Source organism: Bufo gargarizans, chromosome 8, assembly GCF_014858855.1.
Source record: "Bufo gargarizans isolate SCDJY-AF-19 chromosome 8, ASM1485885v1, whole genome shotgun sequence".
Taxonomy (NCBI): Eukaryota; Metazoa; Chordata; class Amphibia; order Anura; family Bufonidae; genus Bufo; species Bufo gargarizans.
This window is the reverse complement of record NC_058087.1, coordinates 112,847,893-112,862,614: the sequence shown is the minus strand read 5'-3', so window position 1 is coordinate 112,862,614 and position 14,722 is coordinate 112,847,893. Positions and strand designations below refer to the sequence as shown.

General features: G+C 45.0%; 1 protein-coding gene across 1 annotated transcript in view; it reads right to left on the bottom strand.

The window, feature by feature from the left end:
* The window catches only part of LOC122945418 (GPI inositol-deacylase-like), a 657,393-nt gene that overhangs the window by 84,907 nt on the left and 557,764 nt on the right, over nucleotides 1-14,722 (bottom strand). The gene's annotated exons all lie outside the window — the stretch shown is intronic.

The following is a 14,722-nucleotide window of genomic DNA, read 5'->3' as shown; positions in this document are numbered from 1 at the left end:
TGATCTTAAGCTTTTAGTGAAACTATTGGCTAACCGCTTGGCAGTCTTTCTTCCTCTTCTGGTGCATATGGATCAGGTAGGCTTTGTTCGCAACAGGGAAGGTAGAGATAACACCGCCAAAGTCATCAGCGCGCTCTGCTATGCCAGACACACTTCTTCCCCTCTGGTACTCCTCAGCACTGACGCTGAAAAAGCGTTTGACCGCATAAATTGGAATTATTTAAGCCATGTGTTAGAGTTCTTCGGCCTGCCTGATCCATATATTAAAGCTATATTAGGCTACGGCTCGCGTAATGGTCAATGGCGACTTATCTTCTCCCTTCCAAATTCACAACGGTACCCGGCAGGGATGCCCCCTGTCTCCCCTCATTCATTTTAGCAATGGAACCCCTCCTATCTAAGCTCAGTGCAGACACAGAGATTAAAGGCCTATCCCTAGGGGGTCGGAGCCACAAACTAGCCGCATTTGTGGATGATGTTATGATTATGACATCTAATCCTAGAGTGTCCCTTCCTCTAATCCAGGAGCATTTAAAGAACTACAGTGCTGTCTCTGATTTTAAGATCAACGAGAGTAAAGCTATCATAATTAGCACTGGCCTATCCCCACAACTTAAACTCTCCTTAATGGAAAATTCCCCATTTAACTGGTCCTCCCCAACCATAACTTATTTAGGAGTAAAACTTAGCCCAACCATCTCAAATCTCTTCTCACTAAATTTTGTCCCATTAAAATCCTCCCTTTTTGCCGCTTTAGACAAAATTAACAAATCAGCCCCGACCCTTTCTTGGTTTGGTAGGAAGAACATTCTTTCTTCTCTTATCATCCCCCGTCTTACTTACCTCCAACAAGTCCTCCCAATTTCCATCCCAAAATCTTATTATGCTTCTCTAAAACAAAGATTTAGGTCATTCATATGGAATGGTAAGAAGGCCAGACTCTCCTATTCCTTACTGTCCCGTTCACGTGCATCAGGTGGGATTGGTCTCCCAGATCCCGAACTCTATGGGAAAGCCATACTAATGTCCAGAGTCATTGACTGGATGAGGTACTCGGGCGACAAATCTTGGGTAACCTTAGAACAAAGGATCATTGGTATGCCAGCTCGTGCTCTATGAGTAGGTTATCACACCCCTCCTCCTATTAACCTCCAACCCTATCCAATAATCAAAGCAGCTTTGGATGCGTGGAAGTGGTGGAATGGTTCCCATTGTTCAGTACCCTTCCCATCTCCTCTTATCACAATCAGTGACATCCTTGGCGCCGCCTCCACTGGACCTCGTAATAATTCCTCTTTATCAGTTAGATCCTCTTCTGTGCCAATTTCCCAATTTTTAGAGCCCCGAGGCCTAGCGCCCTTGACTGAATCCATCACAACACTCCTGAACCCGCAGCCCTGCGACCTCACCCTCGTTCCACTCATTAAGTCCTTCATTCGCAGAAACAACCTAAATGGTGACCTCCTTCGTCCCCTTACATGGTTTGAAGCTTTAATAGCAAGTCCGAAACCCCCCAAAAAGCCCATCTCCCTTATCTACAGCAAGCTGAGATCTCCACCCCTAATTACTAAACCGGCCTTCATCTGCTCCTGGGAAAGGGAAACAGGATTAGATCTCCCTCTTCAGATTCTCCCTTCTCTATTCGAAATCCCACATAAGTCGTCTAGGTGTGTTCGGGCCAAGGAAAATGGCTATTAAATCTTGACACAATGGTACATCACACCGATTATATCAGCACGCTTCACTAGACCTACTTCTAACCAATGCTGGAGGTGTCAGGAGGATGTAGGCACTTTCTTCCACATATGGTGGTTGTGCCCCCCTATTAACAAATGGTGGAAAGATATATATCAGATTTGTAATCAAATCTGTTCCTCAGTGGTGGCTATTTCACCATATGGGGCTTTACTTTCCTTCTTCGATGATAATGCTTCACCATCCCCTTCCTTTCTCTTCAAACAGCTTTTGTTGGCGGCTCGTCTCTTGATTCCCAAATTTTGGCTACAAACTAGCTTACCCTCGATAGAGCATTGGAGACTTAAGGTTGACCAAATTTACCGTTTTGAGGAACTAGCTTCCTGTGAAACGCGAACACACCCAACGTTTTTAAAATGGTGGGCCCCCTGGACAAAATATAGATACCTTCAGAACTAAGCCACCCAGCCCCAACTCCTTAGCTCTGTAGGTTTTGTTGTAGAAGTCTCAAAGCAGGACAAAACACGGCTTACTGGGTAGTCTCTCCCCCCCCCCTTCTTCGGCCCCCTTAACCTGGGTCGGACGGGTGAACCAAACTGTCTTATGCTTACATGTACACTTTATGCGGATTACAGTCAATGAATGTGTCCATAAATCCACTGACTCTACTCTAGTTCGCTCCTATAAATGGGGCAATCATGCCTTGTTATGTAGTAACTTAATTGTGACTTACCAGTATTAACATGTTTTACCATATACGCTGTGGTTTTCATCCTGTGGCTTGTAAAGGCCCTAGTGACTTTTGTCCCTAATCCTTCATGTACTAAATGTATTTGCCTCTTTATGTGTCTGGTACCGCTTTACACCTTTGGTGGTGTTTTTGTTTACACTGTATTTTTCCAAATACGAAAATAAAATATTTTAAAACATATAAAAAAAAAAAAGAGCAAATCTCCACTTATGAAATTCATTCACATTTTGTTTGGTGATAAAAGGTGAATTGTGTTATGGATTTCGTTACCACGGACCATAACGCTATTCTATGACGGAATGCATAACGTAATGCCTTTAGAGGCATTCGCTCATTCACTCCGTCATAATAGAAGTCTTTGGGCTGCAAAACGGATCCGTCCCATTTCCGTTATGTAGGAGAGGACTCCCCTGCATAACGGAAATGGGACAGATCCGTTATAAAATTCGCTCATCTCTAGTCCTATTTATAGATCAACATAAATTAAATGAAAGCATGGCTAGAAATGCAAAGCTATTTAAAAGGGACTGAAATGTTTGTGCATGCAAAAAGGTATTAACTGAAACTTCTAAATGTACAGGTCATAAAAACCTGAGATGTGGCACCATATAATTTAAAATTAAAAAAAATAATAATTTGATCTTCATTGACCGTGTAGGTGAATTTCAAATTAAACTAATTATTATTCAGGTAATCAATAAAAGATGGCATGCCAGACACATCTCCCTGCCAAATGAATAGCAGGTCATCGATGTATCTGCCGTACCATCAGATATTTGCCAATATGGATTGTTTTTACTATAGATAAAGAGGGATTCACAGTATGCCATAGCCAAATTAGCCAACAAAGGAGCATGGTATGGGTATACCTGATTAAAAATAAAATATATATTTTTAATAAAAAAATCTGTGACTTCTAATATGAACTCCATACGGTGTGCTGTGTAAGAGCTGTGATGTTCTAGATGATATTTAAGCGCCTGCATAATTAAAACAAGTTGAAACGGGGCGGAGCCTAGCCGGGACTGCAGATGGCTGTGTGAGACCTCGGCTCCTCCACACTCAGGCGTTTATAACCATTTCTTCAGCGGTGACCTACCCCAAAATGGTGAAATATGGGAGAGATAGGAGTTCTGACACTCCTGATACCCCCAGAACACAAAAAAGCCAGCAAGCGATGCAGCGCTTCCTCAAGAAAAAAGCGCTCCTCTCCCCAAGCGCGAGCTCTAAGATGGCGGCGGCAGCAGCAAGCGCTGAAGAAGGAGAAGACTCTGACGCTGACAGCACACAGGAGGCAGCAGCAGAATCCAGAGATCCTTCACCTGTCTCGAAATCCTTCCTCACTAAGGTACCGGGGCAAGCGCTGGAGAGAGCAATAAAGCCAGTGTTATCTGAACTTTCTGACATAAAATCAGAGATCTCTCAGGTGGGGAACAGGGTTGAGTTTTTAGAAACGGCAGCGCAAGAGCTTGTGTCACACGCTACGGGAGTCGAGGAGCACCTCAACTTCCACGCTACTGAATTGAACAAGGCAATGCTAATGCTGGAAGATCAGGAAAATAGAAGTAGAAGACGGAATATACGTCTCAAGGGTCTTCCTGAATCATGGGCCGCCGAAGCGCTGAATAAAGTAGCCATGGAGATCTTTGCCGACCTATTAGGACAAGAATCGGCCGCCTCGATAATTATTGAGAGGATACACAGGGCCTTAAGACCAGCTCCGAGGCCGAACGAGAGACCCCGGGACGTCGTATGCGGCCTGCTGTCTTTTGTGGACACCGCACGTATACTAGCTGCTGCTAGAGAAAAGCGGCAGATTTCATATGACAGAGTGGACATTGCCCTCTATCAAGATATTGCGCCATCCACCTTAGCGAAACGGCGCATCATGAAGCCCCTGCTAGATGCACTCAGAGCCCAGAAGATCCAATATGCCTGGCTTTATCCGTTCGGTATTGCGATCCTCATGAATGGAAAGCGCATAGCAATCCACACCCCAGAAGACCTAGAGAGAGCCTGGGAGACCATAGGTATTCGCCCGGTGGAGCTGCCATCTTGGATGCCAATCGCTTACCCTGTGGACTTACCTCATCTCACGAAGATTGAAGCATGGAAGAAGGTGTCCAAGGGGAAATCCAGAGGAAGCAGAGCGGCAGCTGAGACCCGATCCCCTCCACCCTGAAGCCGTGACTGGGAGCTGCGGAAGCTCGGCCACTGCTGATTGCCTGCAGAAGACTGCTATGGTATTGTTCTGACTGCTGTTCGAGGTTCGGGACTTCAGGTCAAGTAATGTTTCCCCCCTGCCTTACATCGCGACTCCAGGGGGAACCCTGATGAGAACGCCAGGGCTCTAGTTCGTTCGCTCATAATAACGGACGCTTATGTTCTTAACATGTTCATAGTGAGTTTAAACTCTGATATACCCAGACCTGAGCAAGGTCTCATGTCATTGATTATTCATTGCTTTTTCCTCCCCTATCTATGACCCAATCTTTAGTAATGGTGATACCGTCTCTCACCTTCCCTCCCCCCCCCCTTCCCCCTCCTCACCTCTTATGCATCCCTTTACTCATCCCCCCAACCACATTGAAAAGTAAAGTGTAAGGATGCGGTCGAGTCGCTCACCACAGCATTTTTTCTTTTATATAGTCCTTTTCAAGAGGTGGAGTGCCCTCCTTGTTGTCCTTAGACGGCCCTTTATATGTAGCACTACCCCCTGATAACGAAGCCCCTCTTTAGGCATCCCCCCCCTCCCATTCCCCAACCCCCCGCATTATCATACAAAAAAAAAATAATAATAATAAAATAACAATAAATATAAAAAAATTTGAAAATAATGAGACGTTGAGCCTAAAACAAAACAAATGGGTCACTAACCAGACACTTTCACACAATCTGGTTTGCGACCTTGGGTGTGCAGGCCAAATCACCCCTGTTTCCTAAACACCCACACCCTCACCCTCCAACTCCTCTACCCTCCCCTCCTTACTTGCTCTTGACCGGTACCATTCAATTAAAAATCAATAGCAAGCTGAGCTGTTATTATACTACGTGTTAAGTATTTTCTATTTGTGTTTTTTATCTATTTCCCCCCTCTATATATCGTTCCCTCTCCCTTCTGACCTCTCTCTTTCCCGCCTCTTCTGCCTCTCCTTCCCCCCCCCCTGACAGGTTGTGAACCTTTAACTCTGGTAGGAAAGGTAGAAGATCTAAACTAGGAGGAGTATGGCAGAGATCAAAGTGACCACCTTTAATATCAAGGGCCTCAACTCACCCCAGAAAAGAGGTCAGCTGTTGCTAGCCCTGAGAAGAATGGGCTCACATATAGTTTTCTTACAGGAGACGCATCTGCGCCAGAAAAAGTTGCCAAAACTGCCGTCCCGACCATACAACCAGTGGTATCATAGTTCTCACCCTAGCTCAGCCTCAAAGGGCGTTTCCATAGCCATTCATTAGTCCATACCTTTCACACTCTCTCACCAACTTTCTGATGAGGAAGGGAGACTCTTGATGATAAAAGGAGAAATTGCGTCCAGGAAATATACCCTAGCCAACTTTTATGCGCCAAATACAGCCACGGTACAATGGCTTCTCAAAGCTCTAGACACTCTCAAGCATTTTGCTGAAGGACAAGTGATTCTGGGGGCAGACCTTAACCTGGTGCTTAACCCAATCCTTGATTCCTCCAAATCTAAGTCCCATATTGCACAGAAACATATCAGTAGACTACATAGAAAACTCCATGACCTCAAGTTGATAGATATTTGGAGAAACAGCAACCCAACTGTCAAAGATTATTCATTCAGACTTGATCACATCTTAACATCCTCTTCTCTCTTGCCCGTCTCAAACAACGCCGAAATCGGGAGCATCACCATCTCCGACCACGCACCATGTCATCTGACCCTCGCCCTGGCCTCCCTGCCAAGGAGGGAATGGACGTGGAGACTCAATGAATCTCTGCTGAACAACAAACTACACCGGGAACAGGTCAGATCTCAACTGGAGTTGTACTTCGGTATCAATTTCCCTGCACACAGCACCTCACCTATGGAATGGGAAGCTCACAAGGCGTACTTGAGAGGATGCTTCATCTCAATTGGCACAAAAGTAAAAAGGGAACACCAGAAAAAAGTAGATTCCATATTAGCTCAGATAGTGTCCCTCGAGAAAATAGACAAACTATCCACTTGCAAACAGAAACAGGGGGAGTTGGCAGACTCCCCTAAACTCTCTCAAACTCCCAACGATTCAACAAGAGGACAGGGATCTCCTAACTGCCCCAATCACTCTGGATGAGGTAGCTACCATCATACGCAGTTTCCCCCCGGGAAAGAGCCCGGGGCCAGATGGTTTTCCTTTACTGTATTATAAAAGCTTCCATGACATCCTGGCTCCCAGACTCACGGACATATGTAACGCACTTCTGCAAGGAGGGTCATTGCCTAGACAGACGCAGGAATCGCACGTAACATTAATCCCCAAAGAGGGCAAGGACCCCCAAAACTGTGGAAGTTATAGGCCAATTTCCCTCCTGAATTTGGACCTGAAAATCTGGGCTAAAATCCTCGCCACCAGACTAAACAGATTACTGCCTAACCTGATTGGCTCTGAACAATCGGGGTTCATACGAGGCAGAGAAGGAAGAGATAACACGCACAGGATCTTTCATGCGATTCAGGCAGCCCGGGCTGCGAGATCCCCGTTGACCCTCTTGAGCATTGATGCCGAAAAGGCGTTCGACAGGGTCAACTGGGATTTCATGAGGCTAACACTAGAAAGATTTGACATCCCAGACCCCTTCATCCACTCAGTATTCACACTTTATAGACAACCGCATGCTAGACTGAAAGTGAATGGAACATTGGAACATTATCCCCAGTCTTTGAAATTTCTAATGGAACAAGACAGGGTTGTCTGTTGTCCCCCTCATTATTTATTCTCGTAGTAGAGACACTTATTCAGTTGGTTAGACAGACCCGGGAAATTGAGGGAGTTAAACATGATAGAGGAGAGCTCAAATGCACTGCTTTTGCAGACGACCTTCTCTTCCTGGTGACCAATCCGGAAAAAGGTCTAGATCAGTTAGCCCAAAAGATCGAGATATTCAGCCAAATATCAGACTTTAAGGTAAATCACTCTAAATCCGAAATACTGAACATCTCACTCTCAGAGTCTAAAGCTTCCTCTCTCCAGAAACGTCTCCCCTTCCACTGGACCAAGGGCCCAATAAAATACCTTGGAATAAAGATTCCAAGGAATCTGGACGATCTGTTCAATTGTAATTATGCTCCCCTTAAAAAGGATATAACACAGCTTCTGTTAAAATACGACTTGGGCAGGAAAAATGTGATTAAGGCTTATGTCTTTCCCAAGACCCTCTATGTCATGCAACTAGTCCCGATACATTTACCAAAAGCGTTCTTTCAAGAGATCAGAAAACTCTTTCAGAAATTCCTATGGAAAGGGAAGAAACCTAGGCTAGCACATGATCTTTTGGTTAGAGATAAACAGAACGGCGGACTGGGATTCCCAGATGTCCTGAGATACTATCAGGCAATACAGCTAAATAGATGGCTGGAGTTGGTAGATCCCCAGAGACAACCTGACGTAGCAAATCTTATGCGACACAGTGTAGGGCCTACACACCAACAGCTTCTTTGGTTGGCTGATCACAGTCAGCCTAGGGACGTGAAGGGTGACCCCCTACTGAAAGGGCTGAGAGAGACTTGGAAAGTATTGAGCAAAAAACTAGCACCGGAGCCATCCCCTCTCCTGCCTGCAAATCTTATTCCAGACCTCCTAGGGAAAAATGGGGGCATACATCAGGAAGTGTGGTCATCTTTAGCCCAAGCCAGACTAGGGGAGCTAGCCCCTGACGCAGAAACATTTATTATGAATAGGTTACCTGACTGAATAAAAAATTCACCAAGCTTCTTTCTGACAAGGGCTTACATAGGTGCTGTGTGCGGGGAGTTGAGAGAGAAGCCTAATTTGACGAGACAATTGACAGAATTTGAAAAAACTCTACTATCCCCACTCCATAAACAGAGGAAAATCTCGGCATTGTACTCCATGGTGGGAGCAGAGGGTGAGGGCGGAAAACCTCTATACATTAGAGACTGGGAGAGGGAGCTTGATATGTTTTTTCCGGATCAGGTCCTCAAAAAGCTATTGGCCTTTTCACATGGACCATCTCCATGTATACGGCTACAGGAGAATCATTTTAAGCTCCTTACCAGATGGTATAGAACCCCAGAATTCCTACACAAATGCGGTCTGTCCCCTGATCGGCTTTGCTGGCGATGTGGCGATGGGGAAGGGTCTCTGTCCCATATTTGGTGGAAGTGTCCTCTTATCACCCCCTTCTGGGAAAACGTCAACAAGACAGTCAACATAGTCTTGGATAGCGACCAAAAGATCACCATGGAAATGGTGCTTTTTTCACTTCCCTCAGATTCTTACAGACCATCAAAGCATAACTTGGTAACCCATCTGATAGCAGCGGCCAAGGATATCATTCCTCTCCACTGGAGGGACACCCAGGCCCCCTCACTGAACGAATGGATAGCCAAAGTAAACCAAATATGCAATTTTGAGGAATTGTCAAGCTGGGTCAAAAGGAATCACGACAAGTACATGAAGACTTGGTGCCCCTGGAGGTTGTGGATTGAGACACAGAGATAAGTGATATATATAAGCATCCGCGTGCAGTTAGTAGGCATAGATGGCTTTAGGCAATTCTGGGACTATCCTCTCCTAGACACACCTCTCTGACATACCTCGCAATCTCACACCCTAGTTGCAACGTGAGTGAAGGCGACTCAACCTGCTCTTCCCCCCCCTCCCTCCTCTCCTCTCTCCTTTCCTTCTCCTTTCTTTTTCACGTCTTTTTCTTCTTTTTATTATTTTCTTCTATTCTTCATCCTTTCTTCTATGTTATACATAAACGGTATATGTTCTAATTTGACGTGTCTCCTTGGGACGTCATGCTTTGCTGTGTACAATATATATATCATTGTTCTCGAGGCTCTAGGAGACGTGATTTCATGCGTCTCATGTTATTGGACAGAATGGACATTGTGCGTCCTCTACCTGTTGGTTAATGTGTCTATGACCTGGGACATTCTCAATCTAACCAATGTTTGTTCATTCTTTTTGTTCATTCTTGATGAAAAATTCTTGAAAAATAAAGAATTTATAAAAAAATAAATAAAAATGTGGAACGATGGATATAGTGCTGTGACATGACAGCTCAACCACCAATTGTCCTGATGCCATTTTTATTTATGCAAATTACATAACACCTCTTTGGTATCTTTAAGATATTCTGGAACTCTACAAACCATAGGATGTAAAAGAAAGAGAAAATCCAGCGTTGTGGAGTAAAAAATTGTTCTTTATTGGCTTATCGTATAAAATCCACCAATATCATAGGAAAAAGATGTACAGTAACGCGTTTCGGGCTACAGAATCCAGCCCTTCATCAAGACATAACACATATATTAAAACCATTCATTTTATATAGCACAAGGTCCAACCCCCTCTAATCAGCAAAGTGGCAGTGTCTAATCAGCAAAAAGAATATCTAACCAAGCCCCCGCATTTTCACAGAAAGAGCCCCCCCGAGCCCCAATGGAGTGAGTGAGGTCCCTTTGTCTACCTTTGGGAGCCCGTAAATAATAGGTGTAACTGGTTCCTTAACAGTCATATATTCGCTCTGCTTCTGATCAATAACTCCTAATGTAAGGCCCTCAGATAATAACAATGACATACGTCTCAATATTTTAGTTGTCGGATTGCCTGGTAACACTGTGCACATGTCGGAGGCAGATTACATTTTGACAATCTGTTGCTCATACTGCAATTGATTTGATTCGATTTGATTCAACTTTATTGTGATTACACATATATAATACAGGGTAACGAAATAAAGTCTGCATACAATCAGAAGTGCAAAGAGCAGCAAGTGCAATAAAAACAAGTTATATACAGATAAGGATAGTGTAGAAAATAGGAATAGTTATATACAGATAAATTAAGTATACAAGTGTTTATATTGCAATATATAGAGAAAACATATGGACAAATATACAGATGTACTGATGTACACATATATACAGATATGCTGATCTATACATATATACAGATGAACTGTTCAATATTGCTATACAGGCAGCAAATATACAACTGTACTGTAAACAGGTATACAGATGTACTATGAACAAGTATACAGATGTGCTACGTATATACAAATTTACAGATGTATAATAAACAAATCTGCAGAATGCTATGAATATAGCTCCAGAAGTGGAAGAGTAGTGCTATGAACAGACTATAATAGTCAACAGTCTAAGGGCTCTTTCACACTTGCGTTGTTCTTTTCCGGCATAGAGTCTCATGCACACAACAGTTTTTTTTTAAGGTCCGCAGGTCCGTGATCCGTGTCCATTTTTCCTTCCGTGGGTCTTTCTTGATTTTTGGAGGATCCACGGACATGAAGGAAAAAGTCGTTTTGGTGTCCGCCTGGCCGTGTGGACCCAAACGGATCCGTCCTGATTTACAATGCAAGTCAATGGGGACGGATCCATTTGACGTTGACACAATATGGTGCAATTGCAAACAGATCCGTCCCCCATTGACTTTCAATGTAATGTTAGGAGTCCCTATTATACCATCGGATCAGAGTTTTCTCCAATCCGATGGTATATTCTAATTAGAAGTGTCCCCATCACCATGGGAACGCCTCTATGTTAGAATATACAATCGGATTTGAGTTACATCGTGAAAACTCATATCCGACAGTATACTCTAACACAGAGGCGTTCCCATTGAGATGGGGACACTTCTAGTTAGAATATACTACGAACTGTGTACATGACTGCCCCCTGCTGCCTGGCAGCACCTGATCTCTTACAGGGGGCCGTGATCAGCACAATTAATCCCTCAGGTGCCGCACCTGAAGGGGTTAATTGTGCGTATCATATCCGCCTGTAAGAGATCAGGGGCTGCGAGGCAGCAGGGGGCAAACCCCCCTCCCTCCCCAGTTTGAATATCATTGGTGGCCAGTGTGTGCCCCCCCTCCCTCTATTGTATTTATATCATTGGTAGCCCGCACACTGTGCCACCAATGATATTAATACAATAGAGGGAGGGAGAGGGGGGGGCAGGGGGAGGACGCACACTGGCCACCAATGATATTAATACAATAGAGGGAGGGGGGGGGCTGCACTGGCCACCAAAGTAATTTAAACTGGGGAGGAAGGGGGGTCTGACCCCTGCTGCCTGGCAGCCCCGGATCTCTTACAGTGGGCTATGATACGCACAATTAACCCCTTCAGGTGCGGCACCTATGGGGTTAATTGTACGGATCACAGCCCCCTGTAAGAGATCGGGTGCTGCCAGGCAGCAGGGGGCAGTCATGTACACAGTTCGTAATATATTCTAACTAGAAGCGTCCCCATCACTATGGGAACGCCTCTGTGTTAGAATATACTGTGGGATCTGAGTTTTCACAAAGTAAAAACTCAGCTCTGAAAAAGCTTGCATGCAGACGGATCTTCGGATCCGTCTGTATGAAAGTAACCTATGGCCATGGATCACGGACCCATTGACTTGAATGGGTCCGTGAACCGTTGTCCGTCAAAAAAATAGGACAGGTCCTATTTTTTTTGACAGACAGGATACACGGATCACAGAGGCGGATGACAAATGGTGCATTTTCCGAGTTTTCAACGGACCCATTGAAAGTCAATGGATCCGCAGAAAATCACAGAAAACGGGGGCGGAGCAAGCGCCGAAACAGTAAGGACGCTTGAGGCTGCTGCTCCGTACAGAGATCACCTCTGAAGCGCTCTATTAACAAGCTGGCACGCCGATCATGGTCAAAATCGGAGGCCCAAGGACCGGAGAACAAGCTGCCCCAGATAGGAGGAATCCTACTACCGGGGAGATGGACAAATTCATTAAAAAAGGCAGCGACGCTGCATGTATCCAAAGAGCTCAAGATAGGCCGACTCCTACTCGCGCCCCGCGCTTTAAACAAATAGACCTGCCAGACCAGGGTACAGGAGGCGAAGAAGAAGATACGGACGACCTCCTGATCTCTCGCTCATTTCTGAAGGAGCTCTTGTCCTCCTCCTTAGCATCAGCCCTGGAGCCTCTGAGCTCCGATCTTGCGGCCATCAAACAAGAGATAACTCAAGTGGGCTCCCGTGTGGAAACACTTGAAAACACAGGACGCCATCATCAGACATCAGACTGAAGTTTCACAGCGGTTCCTGATCATCCAGCAAAAGATGAACAACCTCTGCAGCTCCCTGGAGGACCAGGAAAATAGAGGTAGGCGGAACAATTTACGCTTCTGAGGGATCCCTGAAACGGTGGAAGCGAGAGAAGTGCCGAGTACTGTGGTGCAAATCTGCATGTCGCTTCTTGGCCCAGATACAGTCCATGAAGTCATCCTTGAGAGGGCCCACCGTGCCCTAAGGCCTGAACCCCCTGCCACGGCTCCACCAAGAGACATCATATGCAAATTCCTCAGTTTCCAAGTCAAAGAGGCAGTTATCATCAAAGCCCGCCAGTCCGGTAAAGTGATCTGGGACGGACATGACATTCAAATTTTCCAAGACCTGGCTCAGTCCACCCTGGATAGAAGAAGAGCCCTGGGCCCTCTGACAAGATGGCTGAGAGATCGCAAGATCCCCTACAGGTGGACATTTCCTTTTGGGCTTACATTTGCGTACGAGGGCCGCAGATTCTCAATTTCCAACCACGCAGATCTGGATCCAATATTCAATCACCTACAGATTGACCCACTGGAGATAGAAAACTGGGACCCCGTTCAGGAATTTTCCAACCTCCCTGACATTCCACAACCAGGCATCTGGGAGCGCCAACGTACCGCAAAACGCAACAGGAGCCCCAGGAACCCAAGAAGATCCTCGTCCAGAAGACTACCTATGGACAACTGATGATATCCTTCCATGTCCGACCGGACTTGCCAGAACATTATCAAAATGGTGATCTCTAACATGTTTATCTTTTTTCCCCCCATTACTACTTTTCAGGCTTGACCATGCCTGACACTTTAATGTTTACATTAGGTTTATTACCTCATTGTTATATGGTTAACACTTTTGTTTCAGGATGTATAATGATCTGCGTCCCCTTTAAACATTCCGCAGGAAAGTATAATGATACATGTCTGTTTGCATCCCACAGCAAGTCTGGATTAAAAGCCTCTTATGGTGGGAGACGGCGGATCGGTCCCATTCAGATCATAAGGTAAAATGGCGGACATACAAGTTACCTCCTACAATGTAAAGGGCTTTAATGCCCCTTCCAAATGCTGCCAAATTCTGTCAGAGTTAAGGAAAATGGGTTGCTCCGTCGTCCTCCTCCAGGAGACGCACTTCAGGGTAAACCACTTCTCGAATTTGTCTCGTTCTTGCTTTCCCATTTGGTACCTTTGTGGCACAAACTCGTCTACCTCCAGAGGAGTTAGTGTTGGCTTTAGTAGAAATATCCCATTCACCTTTATAGATCAAATACTAGACCCTGAGGGCAGATTTAACTTCTTAAAAGGTTGTATAGCCAATCAGATATACACATTTATCAATGTGTACGCTCCAAATGTCAATCAGATCACGTGGATACACAAGATTCTCCAAACAATTGATCATTTTAGAGAAGGGGTGACCATTATAGGTGGTGACCTCAATCTTACTTTGATTCCCTCTGAAGACTCATCCTCTAAAAAATCTGCTCTATCAAACAAAGCCTTAGGCAAACTGAGGAAGTCTTTCCATGAACGTCGCCTGATTGACATCTGGAGATCCCTGAACCCCACAGTTAGGGATTACACATTTTTCTCAAACCCTCACAGTTCATATCAACGTTTGGACTACTTTCTGATTTCAGCTGACCATATCCAACTATGCTCTAAAGGCCAGATTGGCTCTATTGGCTCTATCAGCATTTCCGATCATGCCCCTATATGGATTAACATCCTCACACACGACAGACCAGTTACCTCCTATAAATGGAGACTCAACGAGATGTTGAACCAATCCCCTGAAAATAAAGAAAAAGTCCTTAACTGGTTGAAATATTTCTTCTCGTCCAATAATACCCCTGGTATTGACCCCTATACCCTGTGGGATACTCACAAGGCTTTCATCCGAGGTCAACTCATAAGTCTAGGCTCACATACTAAAAAACTGAGACTCGCCCGTATCGACTCTCTTCTTAAAAGCATCAAAGATATTGAGACCC